General features: G+C 30.5%; 3 long non-coding RNA genes across 3 annotated transcripts; 2 read left to right on the top strand and 1 right to left on the bottom strand.

Moving 5' to 3' along the window:
• Window positions 1–18: 18 nt before the first annotated feature.
• On the bottom strand, window positions 19–11,088 carry LOC148270561 (uncharacterized). The gene is made up of 3 exons (XR_015825361.1): window positions 10,741–11,088; window positions 9,216–9,336; window positions 19–3,195 (listed from the first exon to the last, which is right to left on the bottom strand). It is a non-coding gene; the product is annotated as an uncharacterized LOC148270561 (long non-coding RNA).
• Window positions 7,502–8,236, top strand: LOC148270562 (uncharacterized). Its single transcript, XR_015825363.1, has 2 exons — window positions 7,502–7,668; window positions 7,763–8,236. It is a non-coding gene; the product is annotated as an uncharacterized LOC148270562 (long non-coding RNA).
• A 58-nt stretch (window positions 11,089–11,146) lies between the features above and the next one.
• On the top strand, window positions 11,147–12,828 carry LOC148270560 (uncharacterized). The gene is made up of 3 exons (XR_015825362.1): window positions 11,147–11,396; window positions 11,808–12,545; window positions 12,692–12,828. It is a non-coding gene; the product is annotated as an uncharacterized LOC148270560 (long non-coding RNA).
• The last annotated feature ends 677 nt before the right edge of the window (window positions 12,829–13,505 follow it).

The raw sequence follows: 13,505 nt of genomic DNA, 5'->3' as shown, positions 1-13,505 counted from the left end.
GTCCGTCTTGAATTTTGCGCAAAGCAAGTACATTGTATCGATACCATCAATGAACTTGTGTGGGTTGTTCTACCTGGAAGAGTATCTGGTAAAAAAACACACATCGTATGTACATATATCCCCGGTGGGTCGACTCACTCCTGTTTGCTTCATTCTTTTTCGAACACAATCAGTGATTTATGTAACAGTTTCGCTACGGATGATTTTATAGTTATGGGCGATTTCAATATACCCAACTTGATTTGGAGTAAACGTATCGGCCATAATTACCTTTTCCCATCTCACTCAAGTAATGCTGAAATAACTTTATTTATTGACACGATGGCTTTAACAGGCCTAAATCAATACAATCACATTCTCAATGAAAATGGAAGGATCCTTGATCTTATACTATGCAATAGAGATATAAAGATATTGCGTTCAGATTTTTCATTGGTAACGGAGGATAGTCATCACCCCACGGTTAATGTTCAACTAGAAAAAACAACGACTCATCGGTTCATCGATCGATTGCATACAGTGTTTTTGTATCATAAGGCGGATTACTGTCCTATAAAACTGCGTCTTTCTCAAACGGATTGGCCTACTCAATTATGCTCTACTTTAAACTTGGATGACGCTTTAACTTGCTTTTATAATACACTTTACGAAGTAATTGAAGACTTGGTTCCAAAAACAATAAGTAAAAACAAAAAGTACCCAACTTGGTACACCCCTTCTCTTATAAATGTAATTAAGGAAAAGAGTAAGATGCACAAAAAATGGAAACAAACAAACTGTATTATGGATTATCAAGAGTTTAAACTTCTTAGGTCTAGACAAAAGAGAATTCAAGGTATTTGCTATCGAAACTTTTTATTAAAAACAGAGAATGACATAAATAGAGACAGTAAATGTTTTTGGGGATACATTAAAAAAAAAAAAAAAGATAACGCTATTCCAAAAGTAATGACTTATGCTGGTGAAACTATTGAAAATTGTTATGACGTATGTGAATCATTCTATAAATACTTTAATTCTGTTTTTGATAGAGAAACAAGCGTACACAGTTCATTTAATTTAGATTATACTCAACGCAATGTAATTACCGATGATAATCTAAGTAGCATTTGCATTAACAAAGACATTGTTTTAAAATACATTCGAATGCTAGATGCAAACAAAGGCCCTGGTAGTGACCGGATACCTCCAGTATTCATAATTAATTGCGCTCATGAATTGTCTCTTCCTCTTGCTCTTATTTTTAAAAAATCACTATCGGAAGGATTATTTCCTAGCAAATGGAAGGAAGCAAATATTGTACCGATTCATAAAAGTGGGGATAAAAATTGCATTGAAAATTATCGCCCAATTTCCATACTTCCAGTATTTAGTAAAATGTTCGAAAAAATTGTTTATGATCAGGTCTATACTCATTTGTCACGTAACTTTCCCGAACAGCAGCACGGCTTTCTTAGAAAACGATCAACAACAACTAATCTAGCAGTATTCACTCAATACATTTTCTCTCAATTTGAAAATAAAACTCAAGTAGATGCTATATACACTGACTATGCGAAAGCCTTTGATAAAGTAAACCATCTTACCCTTCTATTAAAGATCAAACATCTGGGTATTCACGGAGATCTTTTGCGATGGTTTACTTCTTATTTGACAAATCGCTGTCAATCTGTTGTAATCGGTGGCTTCTGTTCAAACTTTTCTTCTATACCATCAGGAGTGCCCCAAGGTTCACACCTCGGGCCACTCCTTTTCAATGTTTATATTTATGATATCAGTCAATGTTTCAAATTCGCACAATTCAGTCTTTTTGCCGATGATATGAAAGTATATTTACCTATTAATAATGATCAAGACAGTATAAATCTTCAAGAAGACCTTAATAGATTAAACACATATTGCATTAAAAACAGATTGTCTATTAACATTAAAAAGTGTCAGCAAATTTCTTTTTACCGCACTCGTTCTAAAAAAATTAATTATTCGTATAAAATCAACGAGTTAATTATAAATTCTTCTACGGAAGTCCGTGACCTTGGTGTTGTACTTGATAGTAAACTTACATTTAACAAACATATAGAAAATACTGTAGAAAAAGCTTACAAAATGTTAGGGTTTGTCATACGATCAACCAAACCTTTCGCAAGAACTGACGCATTAAGAAAACTTTTTTTTTCATATGTACGTAGTGTCCTCGAGTTTGGTTCGCCGATTTGGAATCCTCAATATAATACGTACAAAAATCGTATTGAACATATTCAAAATTATTTTCTTAGACAATTAGATTTCAGAAATAATGTTTCATTCTCAAGTAGGACTGAGTCAGCTAATTTTCACAAGGTTCAAAATCTCGCAACTCGGCGTACCATGTTGGATATGAGCTTTCTATACAAAATTGTTAATAACGTAATTGATAGCCCAGAAATTGTTAGAGGCATTTCATATCGAGTCCCTGTCCGTAGAACTCGTCAATCTGTACTCTTCGACATTCCTAAGTCAATGACTAATTATTTAAGAAATAGCACTCTACGAAGAATACAGATTACCTATAATGACAGTTTTAGTGACATCGACATACTACATTGTAAATACCATATTTTTATCAGATCAGTTAAAGACATTTTAAATTTATCTCCTGCTTGACTTTTAACTTTTAATTTGATTCTTGATTTTGTCTTTCAATTTTAACTTTTTAATTTTAATTCTTAATTTTAACTTTCAATTTAAACTTTTAACTTAATTTTAATTTAAACTTTTCATTTTAATTTTAACTTTTACTTTTAATTTTAATAATTTGATTTCAACTCTTAATTTATACTTACCTACATCTACTACCTGCATCGAATAATTTTATTGTTACTTGTGATTTTTTTTTACAATTAAATTGAAATGTTCATGGAAGCAGAGGGAGAGGGAGGAAAGTAGAGTAGCTTTACAATGTCTTCTCCTTTAAATGAACTTTTTATGGAATATTTTTATTTTTACTTTTTTAGAATTAAATTATTTTTCCCCTCTCCTCCTGCATTCATTAGTATGAAATCTGTAATTGGTCTTACTTTTTAAAATTGTTCTTTTGTACCTTGTTGTTTATATAAAGACTGTATGATTTCATTAATTAATAAATAAATAAATAAATAAATATTTTATTTTATTGTTGGTGTCCCATCCTTCGTGAGTGTGGTTTTGTAATGATTTCTGAAAAACAAGGGGTAAAAAGTCATTAGTAAAATTATATTACAATGGGTAAAGTAATGGAGAATGCACATGTGTTATCTGTTCATTAAGTAATTCTACGTCGGGTTTATTTTTTAATCTATTAATTTCGAGAATTTCTAATTTGTCAAGTTTATGGCCTTTGGGTGCAATATGAATTATTTTTACATTATTTTTTAATTCGAAGGAATGTTTGTTTTCTATTAAAGGATTGGCAAAATTTGAATTATCTTTATTATTAGACCATGATTGTATGTGCTCTTTTATGCGTGTTTTAAAGGCTCTACCCGTTTGGCCTACGTAGCATGTATTTTTACAATCGTTACAATTAAGAAGGTAAGTTCCTGAGTTGGAAAACTTATCTTTTTTGTCTTTAGTATTTACCAACAAATTAGCTAAGGAATTATTATTGTAAAAGGCTGCAGTGCATTTATTTTTATTTATTATTTGTCCAATTTTATCACTAGTTTTTCCAATATACGAAAGTTTTGCCCACCGCTTTCGGTCTTTATTAAATTTGATTCCCCAGAACTAATTAATCTACTTGCATACCGTGTCTAGAGATGCAAGGCGGTAAAATTACCGCGGTATTTTACGGGAATTTTACCAGATTTTGATAAAATACGGTATTTTACGCTATTTTTCGGTAAGAAACGAGTTTGACGTACTAATTTTTATTTTTCAAAGATATTACAAATACGAGTAGCTTTGTTTTAGGACACTTTACATGACTGCAAAAACCAGGTTTAGATCCATCTGGTGGTTGTCGAGATTTATTAGAAGCATGGGACGTTCAAGGTCATTCGATGTGTACTTTTTTCACTTTTTTTATAAAAAGGGTTATTATGTTTTGAAACTTAACAGGATCGGTGGACATAGGGTCCTTAGTAAAACCTTAAGTTTGTGACCTTGAACGACCACCGCTCATGCCACGATTTTGAAAAAATGGTGCTTAAAATCAGTTTTTTGTGTCTAATTACGCCCCAGTAGGTTTTATAGAAAAAAAATATATTAAAGTCTAAAAAAAAAAAATTTACTAAAAATCGTACTATTTTTTTTCGTGAGATCAATACTTTTCAAGATACGCGTTTGAACATCAAATACATTTTATCAAAATAGCGGAAAAGTGCTATTAGCACTAACTTTTTACTAATTATTTGATAGTTGACCTACCAAAAGTCATCATCATCATCTCTTTTTTTCATCATTTTTTTTATAAAATCTATAGGGATGTAATTATAAGCAAAAAAAATCATTTTTACAAAATTGTGGCAAGAGAGATGGTCGTTTAAGGTCACACACTTAAGGTTTTACTAAGGGCATTATGTCCACCGATCCAGCTAAGTTTCGAAACAAAATAACCTTTTTTATCAAAAAAAGTAAAAAAAAGTACATACTGAATGACCTTGAACGTCCCATACTTATAACAAATGTCGACAATCACTCGACGGATCTACGCCTAGTTTTCACTGTCATGTAACGTGTCTTAAAACAAAGCTACTTGTATTTGTTATATCTTCGAAAAATAAAAATTTGTACGTCATATTCGTTTTTTACCGAAAATTCCCGTAAAATACTGCGGTAATTTTACCGCCTTGCATCTCTAATTTATTGTGATACAAGTAAATACCGTTTTGCTACCATTTATGATTGCAATATACATATGTATGTTCAAAGGATGAATGACAATATCCGACTAAGACCCTCCATATAATCTTCCAAACTCACAGTGAAAGGGGCAGTGAAGAGACCCAAAGACCCACAGTCTTTAAAACGGTTTTTGGTATGTGGAGGAATGTACTCCCGCTCCGGGGAGTTACGCTCTCGGGAATTTTCCCGCGGTACATCATTACTTGCACCTCCAGTACCTTATGCACCATAGGGTGCGAATAAGGGTTTGATGATGATGAATTTAATGTCATTGTATTATTTTTAATGTTTGTAAATCTAACATTGTGGATCATCGCAATATATAATTTTGATTTGAGAATAAAAAATATTGTTTTGTGATCCACTGTATTTGTTTACACAACCGAATATATGTATTATGTATGTTTACTTGTTAAAAAACCTCAAAGAGGGAAATGTTTTGTAGCCGAAACTAATCAGTTGTGTGAACACATAAAGTGGTTTACAAAAAAAGTATTTTTAATTCTTTTTTTTTGATAATTTGATTGTTTTGGTAATTTTGTTGATAGTTGATTTTCTGCTTACTAAAGTTAAAGGCGTAAACAAGGACTCTTACACTCGCATAAGTTAATGTTTGTTCTATGCAATTATTCCTTTTTAACGTCAACATAATGATTCAAATAATATATACATTCAAATTAACAATGCACTGGCCTATGCACCATTAGGTTCTGATAAGGGTTTGGTGATAATGTATTTAAATTTTACCGAAGTATGTATAAATTTATTTTAATATAAATAAATATCCGTTTTTATAAACGATAAATCGATATTATTATCGAAGCTAATTAAAACGAATAATGGCGGTACATCACTTTTCCACCAACACATTCGTAAAAACTCTTTGAGATGTTCTTATGAATATTATAAAACCTGTTGATATAATCGAATATTTTTTATCCGATTTTTTTGAAAAAAATTGGTATGGATTTAAAAACAATATTTTCCGAATAATTAAAACTTAAAACTGCACTAAAAAGTGCAAAGTATTTATTTTATACCCTTTCTAATTTATATTATAAAATAATGGGTTATATTGTTCATTTTGTTTAAATATATGTATTTCATTAGTGTTTACATGTAGTTGACGAAAAATAAGTAGTGTATTTTTTTCTTTCAGTGTTTCTGTATTTTATTTTTCATTGTTTGTAAAGCAAATAAATAAATAAATGTCAGGCGGGATGGGATTGCTATGAAGACGATATATATTATTCAATAATACGCTAATTAGCAGCGCAGCTCATTTAATTTTCTGTGCAATTGACTTAACGGTTCCTAATTTATCATTTCATTTGTGAATAAAAAATAGCAGATTTACGATATATGCGAATAACTATAAGTAAAACATATAAACAAAATTTAAATAATAATACGTTGTGAATAAAAATACTCATTTAGTCATGTTTTTTACAATTAAAGGAACATTATGAAAATTTCATTAAATGTATTTAATACGTTTGGTATTTTTTTACTTGTCTAAATCACTCTAGAGCTAACAATATATTTGAATACTTAAAAATAACACTGTGTTTTTTTTATTTAGTTAATGAAATAGTAAAACAAATCAATGCCACCTAAACCAAATAAAAATATATCTATCTTTGCTCTTTTGCCAATAATTAAGGTTTCTGCTTGATTAATTTCAAATATGAAATTCAATTTTAAAAATACATGTTTGGTTTTTTATACAGAAACATAATTTTAGTTCAGTTTCAATAATTTATCATTTTTTGACACTAAATCTCAATTCCATAGAACCAAATTCCTGTGCATTGAAAGCTAAATACAAAACTATTGTGTTTATAAACAAAATGAACAAAAGTTTTGAAGAAAGGGAACACAGTTTTTTTCTAATCAGTGTGAACTCGGATATGAAACTAGAAATAAAAATGAAGTAAGGCTGCCATTTAGTAAGAAAACGAAGACACAGAACTCGTTGATGCACCGAGCTGGACAGTTTAAGGAAATACCATTAGAAATAAGACAGCAAAAAAATACCTGCAAAGTATCGTATAGTATAAAAAATAGTTTTCACAATAATAATAATATTACGAGTCCAATACATAAGTTTTTATGTATTTTTTTAGTTAGTTTATACAATAATGCATTATAAGAATAGGCATATTTATATTATATATTTTTAATTCATATTTTTTCTTTCATTCTTCATACTTCATAAGTATTTTGAAAAAACAACGCATTATCCATAAATAAAAAGTCGATTACGGGAATAATCTGATTCGGTTATTAGAACTATCAATAGATAATAATCGTTTGCGATTAAGCACACCCCAACAGATTTAAAATATCGGGTCGTATGGATTTGCGTGGCATGTGTGAAAACGGCCATAATAAGTTCAAATAATGTCAGTGGCAAACCTCTAAAATATGGATGTTGAGTTCCAAACACCTTTTATAAAAAAGATGAATTTTGTTTGTAATTTATGTTTTTTTTGTTGCCATTTTATGAAATATAAACGCAAACATGCCATTTTTGTGATTTCCAAACAAAACACATTACAGAGGAGTTAAGTGAAAGGCTCATATATAATATGAGCCTTTCACTTAACTCCTCTGTAATGTGTTTTGTTTGGAAATCACAAAAATGGCATGTTTGCGTTGAGCATATAGATTGGTATATCTGGAAAACATTTTAATTGACTGATTATATGAAATAGTTGTTGTTGTTGTTGTTCTGATTATTATCTTTATGGACAATTTATGATGTACCATTTTAAAAATATGAGACCAACTGTCTGTACCTACGTAAGTACATGATTAATTTTTACATTTTTCTGATTTTGTTTCGTACTAGGCACAGAGTACACATATTTATTACTTAGATGATATATCATTACAGCAGAACTCCGTTTATCCAAGCTCCAGTCACCTGGATTGCAAAATATCAGGATCGTTATCAGGGAATAAAAAATAAAGGCGATATAATAACAAATAAAAAAGCACACTGATGGGCTCCATGTTTATCCATCGGAGCAATCAACTTTGCTGGACGTGTTTAAGTAAGTTTTTATGTGATAACGTCTGGCACTCATTAATACGGTTGGAGTTTTGCTGTATCTGTTTGCTTTTTATTTTTTCATTCACGATTTTTCACTGATTTTTTTAAGGTTTATCTCACTTGGTCAATTCATTATTATCTACTTTTTACTAGTTATTTTTTAGCCTCCCCTGTTTATTTTCTTTTTTTGTATACACTGTTAATCTTGTAAAAGGCCATTGAGCCGTAAGTAAGTAAGTTAGCAACGTTTTGATTATGGATCAATATTATTAAACAAAAGGAGCTAATAGAAATGCGTATTTAGATTTACACATGGTACCTTTATTTGGCTTCAATATAAAAGGAAATGAAACAAGTGCTAACATATTATTTATTTATTTTTCTGTAGAATTTAGTTTTTGATATAATAAGGAGTATTCTCTAACATGATATATTATACTAAATTTATAATGAAATTTTAAATACTGATAATTCATCAAAACATCCAACACTCGATTTTTTTACATACTTAACACAATCTTAAATATGTGTGAAGTTAGTGAGACCAAAAATACAAACATTTATTTTTTCCTAATAAGTATTGTAACAACGCAATGAAGATTAGGTATTGTGTTTATGATATTGCAATTCAAATATGTGTAAGCTGATTAATTCTAAATATTCAAAATGATATAAGCGATGTCATATGTAATGGTATAACTTTGTATTTTCCATATGGTGACAAATTTCCTTTTGTTAGGACATGCCAACGTGAGCTGTAGAGAAAATATTTAATATAATATGAATTTTAAACTAATACAAGATATTTTAATAGTACTTACTTTATTTTTAAAAAATTCTTATGTACTTTGGCTCTTAATCTGTTTGGTAATAAAAAAACATTTGAAAAAATAACAAATTGGGTATTATTTAAAGCAAATCTAATAAATAGTTTAATATGGAAATAAATGATGATTGATATTTAAATATACAAATGTATAATAACTGTGTAGGTAGTGATATTTCATTGTTTTTACAACATCTTTAATACCCAGACTGGTATCTTAACTATAAAAATATATATATTACAATTTATATAATAATAACTGAAGTATTGTATCCTTTTTTATTTAGATTTATCTTTATAATAAAGATATCAGTCATAAAGGTGTAGCGACGAATCTTGCTACTGATTATTTCAGATTTGTGAATTTAAGTACCACTTATCTTTCATTTTTTGGTAAATTACAATTTAAAATGAGAATTTTCAAGAGTGCAAAAAAAATTGAATTACTTAATAAACAACGTGTCCCACCTCCAAGCAGATGACGAATATATCCAATAGTTTGATATCCATATATTCCATTACAGCATAAATTTAAATAGCCAATCGATATCGTCCCTTCGAAGGATCCGCTTTACTGGTTTAATATAATCTGAAAAAATACACTTATAAAGGTTAAATTATTTACAGATGTTCTAAAAGAGAATGAGATTTTTTTTAGAAGATAATATCATTAAAAGTCTAGACATTTATAGAGCTTACTATTTACTACTATTATTATTAATATTGATGAAATATTAGTTTTAGTACAAAGGTATATTTAAACACCACTATTCATAACATAAATTATATTATAATACAATAACCTTAATAATATTGTATCCTTTTTATAACACATGCTGTGAGCTATTATAAAGGGTGATGGGTTTAGCAAAATTTAATATCTTATGTGTATGCATGTCCAATTGTCTTTCATTGTTTCTTAATAAACATTTGTAATTTTTCACGTCTCTGAGGGAGTTTGTCGTTACAAGATTCTCTTACTTTTTTAAAATATTATTTTCTGGATATTATGTATACCTGTGTTATTTTTATAAATACCTAATTTTACCTTTTTATTTTCATTATTTCTATATGTGTGAATTAAGATGTTCTATTTTGTAATGTACATATATATGAATAAATAAAATTGAAATACCACCACTAAACCACTAATAATAGCCAAGAATTCCTGGCTGCGGCAGCCATTAGAACGCGTTTGACGTGCACGGCAGCCAACTGGCTGCCTGCAGCCAGAACGAGACAAAGCAAATGTATGTGACTGCCTCAGTCTCCGCGCACTTGTCGTAGCAGCCAGAAGTATTTTATGAAACGAATTTGCAATGACTTTCGATACAGAAGATCCATAAAATAATTTTGAAATGAACCCTTTCAAGTAAAGGATGAATTCAATATCTTCTTTTTGGTTTGCGTTTCTTACGAGATAAAATGTAAACAAAAACATCTTCCCCATCCATTTTATTTGGACTGGCCGTCAGGCTGGCTGCTTTAACTGGCTGCGCAAAATTTTGACTGCGGCAGCCGGGCTGCCTAGTGGGCGGGAAGCCTAATTATCAAAAAAAAAAAAAATGGGAACATAAAAGCTGTTAATGTATTACTTGCGATTTTAACCAAACAAAAATACCGCTGAAACGATAAGTATTTACATACATAATAATTATTTACATTACGAATATCAACAATTAAAACTAACAGTTCGCAGTAGCGGTATTGCAGTACCACTGCGGATATGGTAATACTTCAAAAGTTGGAAAAATCAGCACACATGCATGAGATTTTGTATGACTGCAAACGCATGTGTGTTGTATATCCTCTGGCCGTCCCGGGGAAAACGGCTTGGTGGTTTGTTTATTTTTTACTAACACTAGCTTATTCTTAACCTTTTACAATTTATAAATATTATAATGATTAACAACTTGAGAAAAAACTCGTAAGGTAGGTTTAAACCGTACACAATATATAAGTTTGATTAAAATACCGAATTAGATAAACATACCTTCAAATGATGATTCCTGTTGTCGCGCAAGATGTACATTTAGGGACGCTGTGGTTCGTATGCAAATTTCTATAGAGTACAGTAGGTATTTCACAGAGGTTCTATAAAAATAAACAAAATCCCTAAGGACATGTAGATCCGGGGCATACTTATCATTTACAAAAGTAGTTGAACTGTCACTGTATGTTTGTTTATGTTTTGCATTGTTGCAATATAAAAAGTACAGTTTGGCGTGTAGAAAAAATAAATACCCCACATGGCAAACGTTATAAATTTTCATCAGGGGTGGTATTCTGAACCACTCTCGTGGGCCTCTCTACCTCGTTAAAATCATTTTGGTATCCTGAACGAATCTCGTAATAGGTATCGTTAAAACCACGCATGCGCACAGCACACAAATAAACTAACCTTGTAAATCTGGCAAACGTCAAACATGCGACCCGCGAGATGTTTTGTTTTTAAAAATGTATGTTTATTTTTTATTGTGAGCTACTAAATTGGCAATTAAATATATTGCGTCATCTGTAAAAACTCAAAAGACGCCATTATTCAAATTACGACAAATCCATTTGTGCTCATAAATTGGAGGTTCGTAAGTTTTTTTTAATTTGTCGGGACATTTTTAGTCTTTGTCAAAAATAACGGAGTTAATACAGGTAAGTACTCGCAATTAATACATTTAATCAATTTAAACACGTAATATATTGTCAAAATATTAGTCAGATTGATTTGAGGTCTTTTTTCCTCGATCTAGATCTGGCACAGTTCGAGTATGTCAGTCGGTGTTGATTATATTTCAACACTAAATTCGTTTCTAATTTATATTAATTATTAATTTATATATACATACATTATCAAAGGGAACTCGGGATACACATTTAATGCATCTTAATCATGCTATAAAGGTTCCTAAAGATTGCCATATTGAAGCTAATTGAATGACAAGACGATGCATTGATTTATTGTTTAGTATTCCCAAAGACATACAGGCGGCCGTCGGCTTTTGTACTTTCTACTTTTGCGTAATTCACTATTTCAGACATTTAAATAAATTTTGTTTTTTACAGATTTTTGTCAATAATGCAAACATTCTTCGCTTCCATGCAGGTGCTCCCTCGGTTAACTAGTGATAACTATGTTAAGATAATATGTTATGAGGAAAATAATGAATCAGGTAATTAAGGAAACTGACAGAGAAGGTGTGCCTACATTAAGACAATTTCAGTAGAATTATAATATATGGAACGCAATAAGCAATATTGGATACTTGTGGGCTGAAATAAAAAAGTAAAAAATGAAAGGTTCCTGTAAACAATTATGCCCGCAAATGATGAATTTTGAAGAAACTCTGGAAACTATCACAGATGATATAGTATAGGACTTCAACAATGAAGATGTTAACGAGTTAATTGAATATCACTCAGAACTTCTGTTAAATGACTGCTTAATTGCAACAACTGGTAAATGAAATACACAGTTAATGTAAGGAAAAAGCTGATAAAATTGTCTTTGACAGTAAAAAATATGAATGAAGCCTTATCTATTTTGAAAATTAAATACAGCATGTTATTATATAGAACTCTTTATCAAGAAAACAAAAAATATGGAAGTATTTAACTAACTCTTGAAAAATTCATAAAGAATCACCTGAAAGCACTTAAACACCTCATTAACTTAATTAAAAAATACATATTTTTTACATCCCTCGACTTTCGAACATTCAACATTCGCACACATTTTCAGGAACCAATTATGTGCGAAAGTCTACTGTATTTCAATGCTTGGGACAAGATGTCGCTCTAATGGTTAGTAATACTGTAATTATATGTCTGTATACTGATAACATAATGAATCATTACGTGCAAGAACATTTTTTGCTCAAATTATAATTGAAGCTGTAAGGTTTAAATATCAAATCAAAATGCATATAAATTTTAAATCCTTATTTCAGATTTGCTGTCACAATCTCTGAATGTGTAAGTACAAAATGAACCAGTGCAAGATCTGTTTGTTTGATCTCATATCGTTGAAATATACTTATTGTTCTGACATTCTCAATTATTAAAAGGTGTCAAACCAAAAAACAAAGTCACTAATTATTTTCATTAAGGTTGTGTAAGGTATCTCATCATTTCCCTATCCGCACCATGTGGTGCATAGGGCACTGCATTGGCGCATCAAATGCAGCATATTTCATCATCGGTTACATGAAGGTAAGGTGATCAATCTTACACTTCAGGTGCTATTCCAGGGACTGAAACATTGCAGTGAACGTTAAGAATAAATATTTTCTGTTGATCCTGCCAGGAATCGAACTTGGGACCTCAAGCACGGTTGGCAAACGCTCCGACTACTACCCTATGAGGCAGACATATCTCTACCCAATTTCCTTTTCCAGAATTTACATAAGAGTTACCGTAAAGCCGAAAACGCTCGTCCAGGGTTCTGCTTTCATTTTTCAAACAGGTCTGTTTCCTTTGTCAGCTTGGACACGGACAAAGGGTATGCAATATTATGTTTCCCAGAATTTGAGTTCATTGTTGGTTGCCATAAAGGAATAATAGAGCAAAATATATTTAATAAATTTATTCTAAATTTGTTGCAACAGAGAGGGAAAACATTTTTGAGAAGAGAATATGGAAGTATAGGCATTTACAGGGCTTACGACCTGTCATTGGCTGGTTTAAGCGGCCACTTTACTTATTGTGTTTAAACATCCAAATTTCCTCAACTCTTCCATCTGTTGACTTTTGTGAAGTAAAAGA

Source organism: Micrasema longulum, unplaced genomic scaffold (genome assembly GCF_059751315.1).
Source record: "Micrasema longulum isolate JH-2025_06_02 unplaced genomic scaffold, ASM5975131v1 h1tg003725l, whole genome shotgun sequence".
Taxonomy (NCBI): domain Eukaryota; kingdom Metazoa; phylum Arthropoda; class Insecta; order Trichoptera; family Brachycentridae; genus Micrasema; species Micrasema longulum.
The sequence above is the reverse complement of the archived record's forward strand: the minus strand, read 5'-3'. Positions and strand labels throughout refer to the sequence as shown.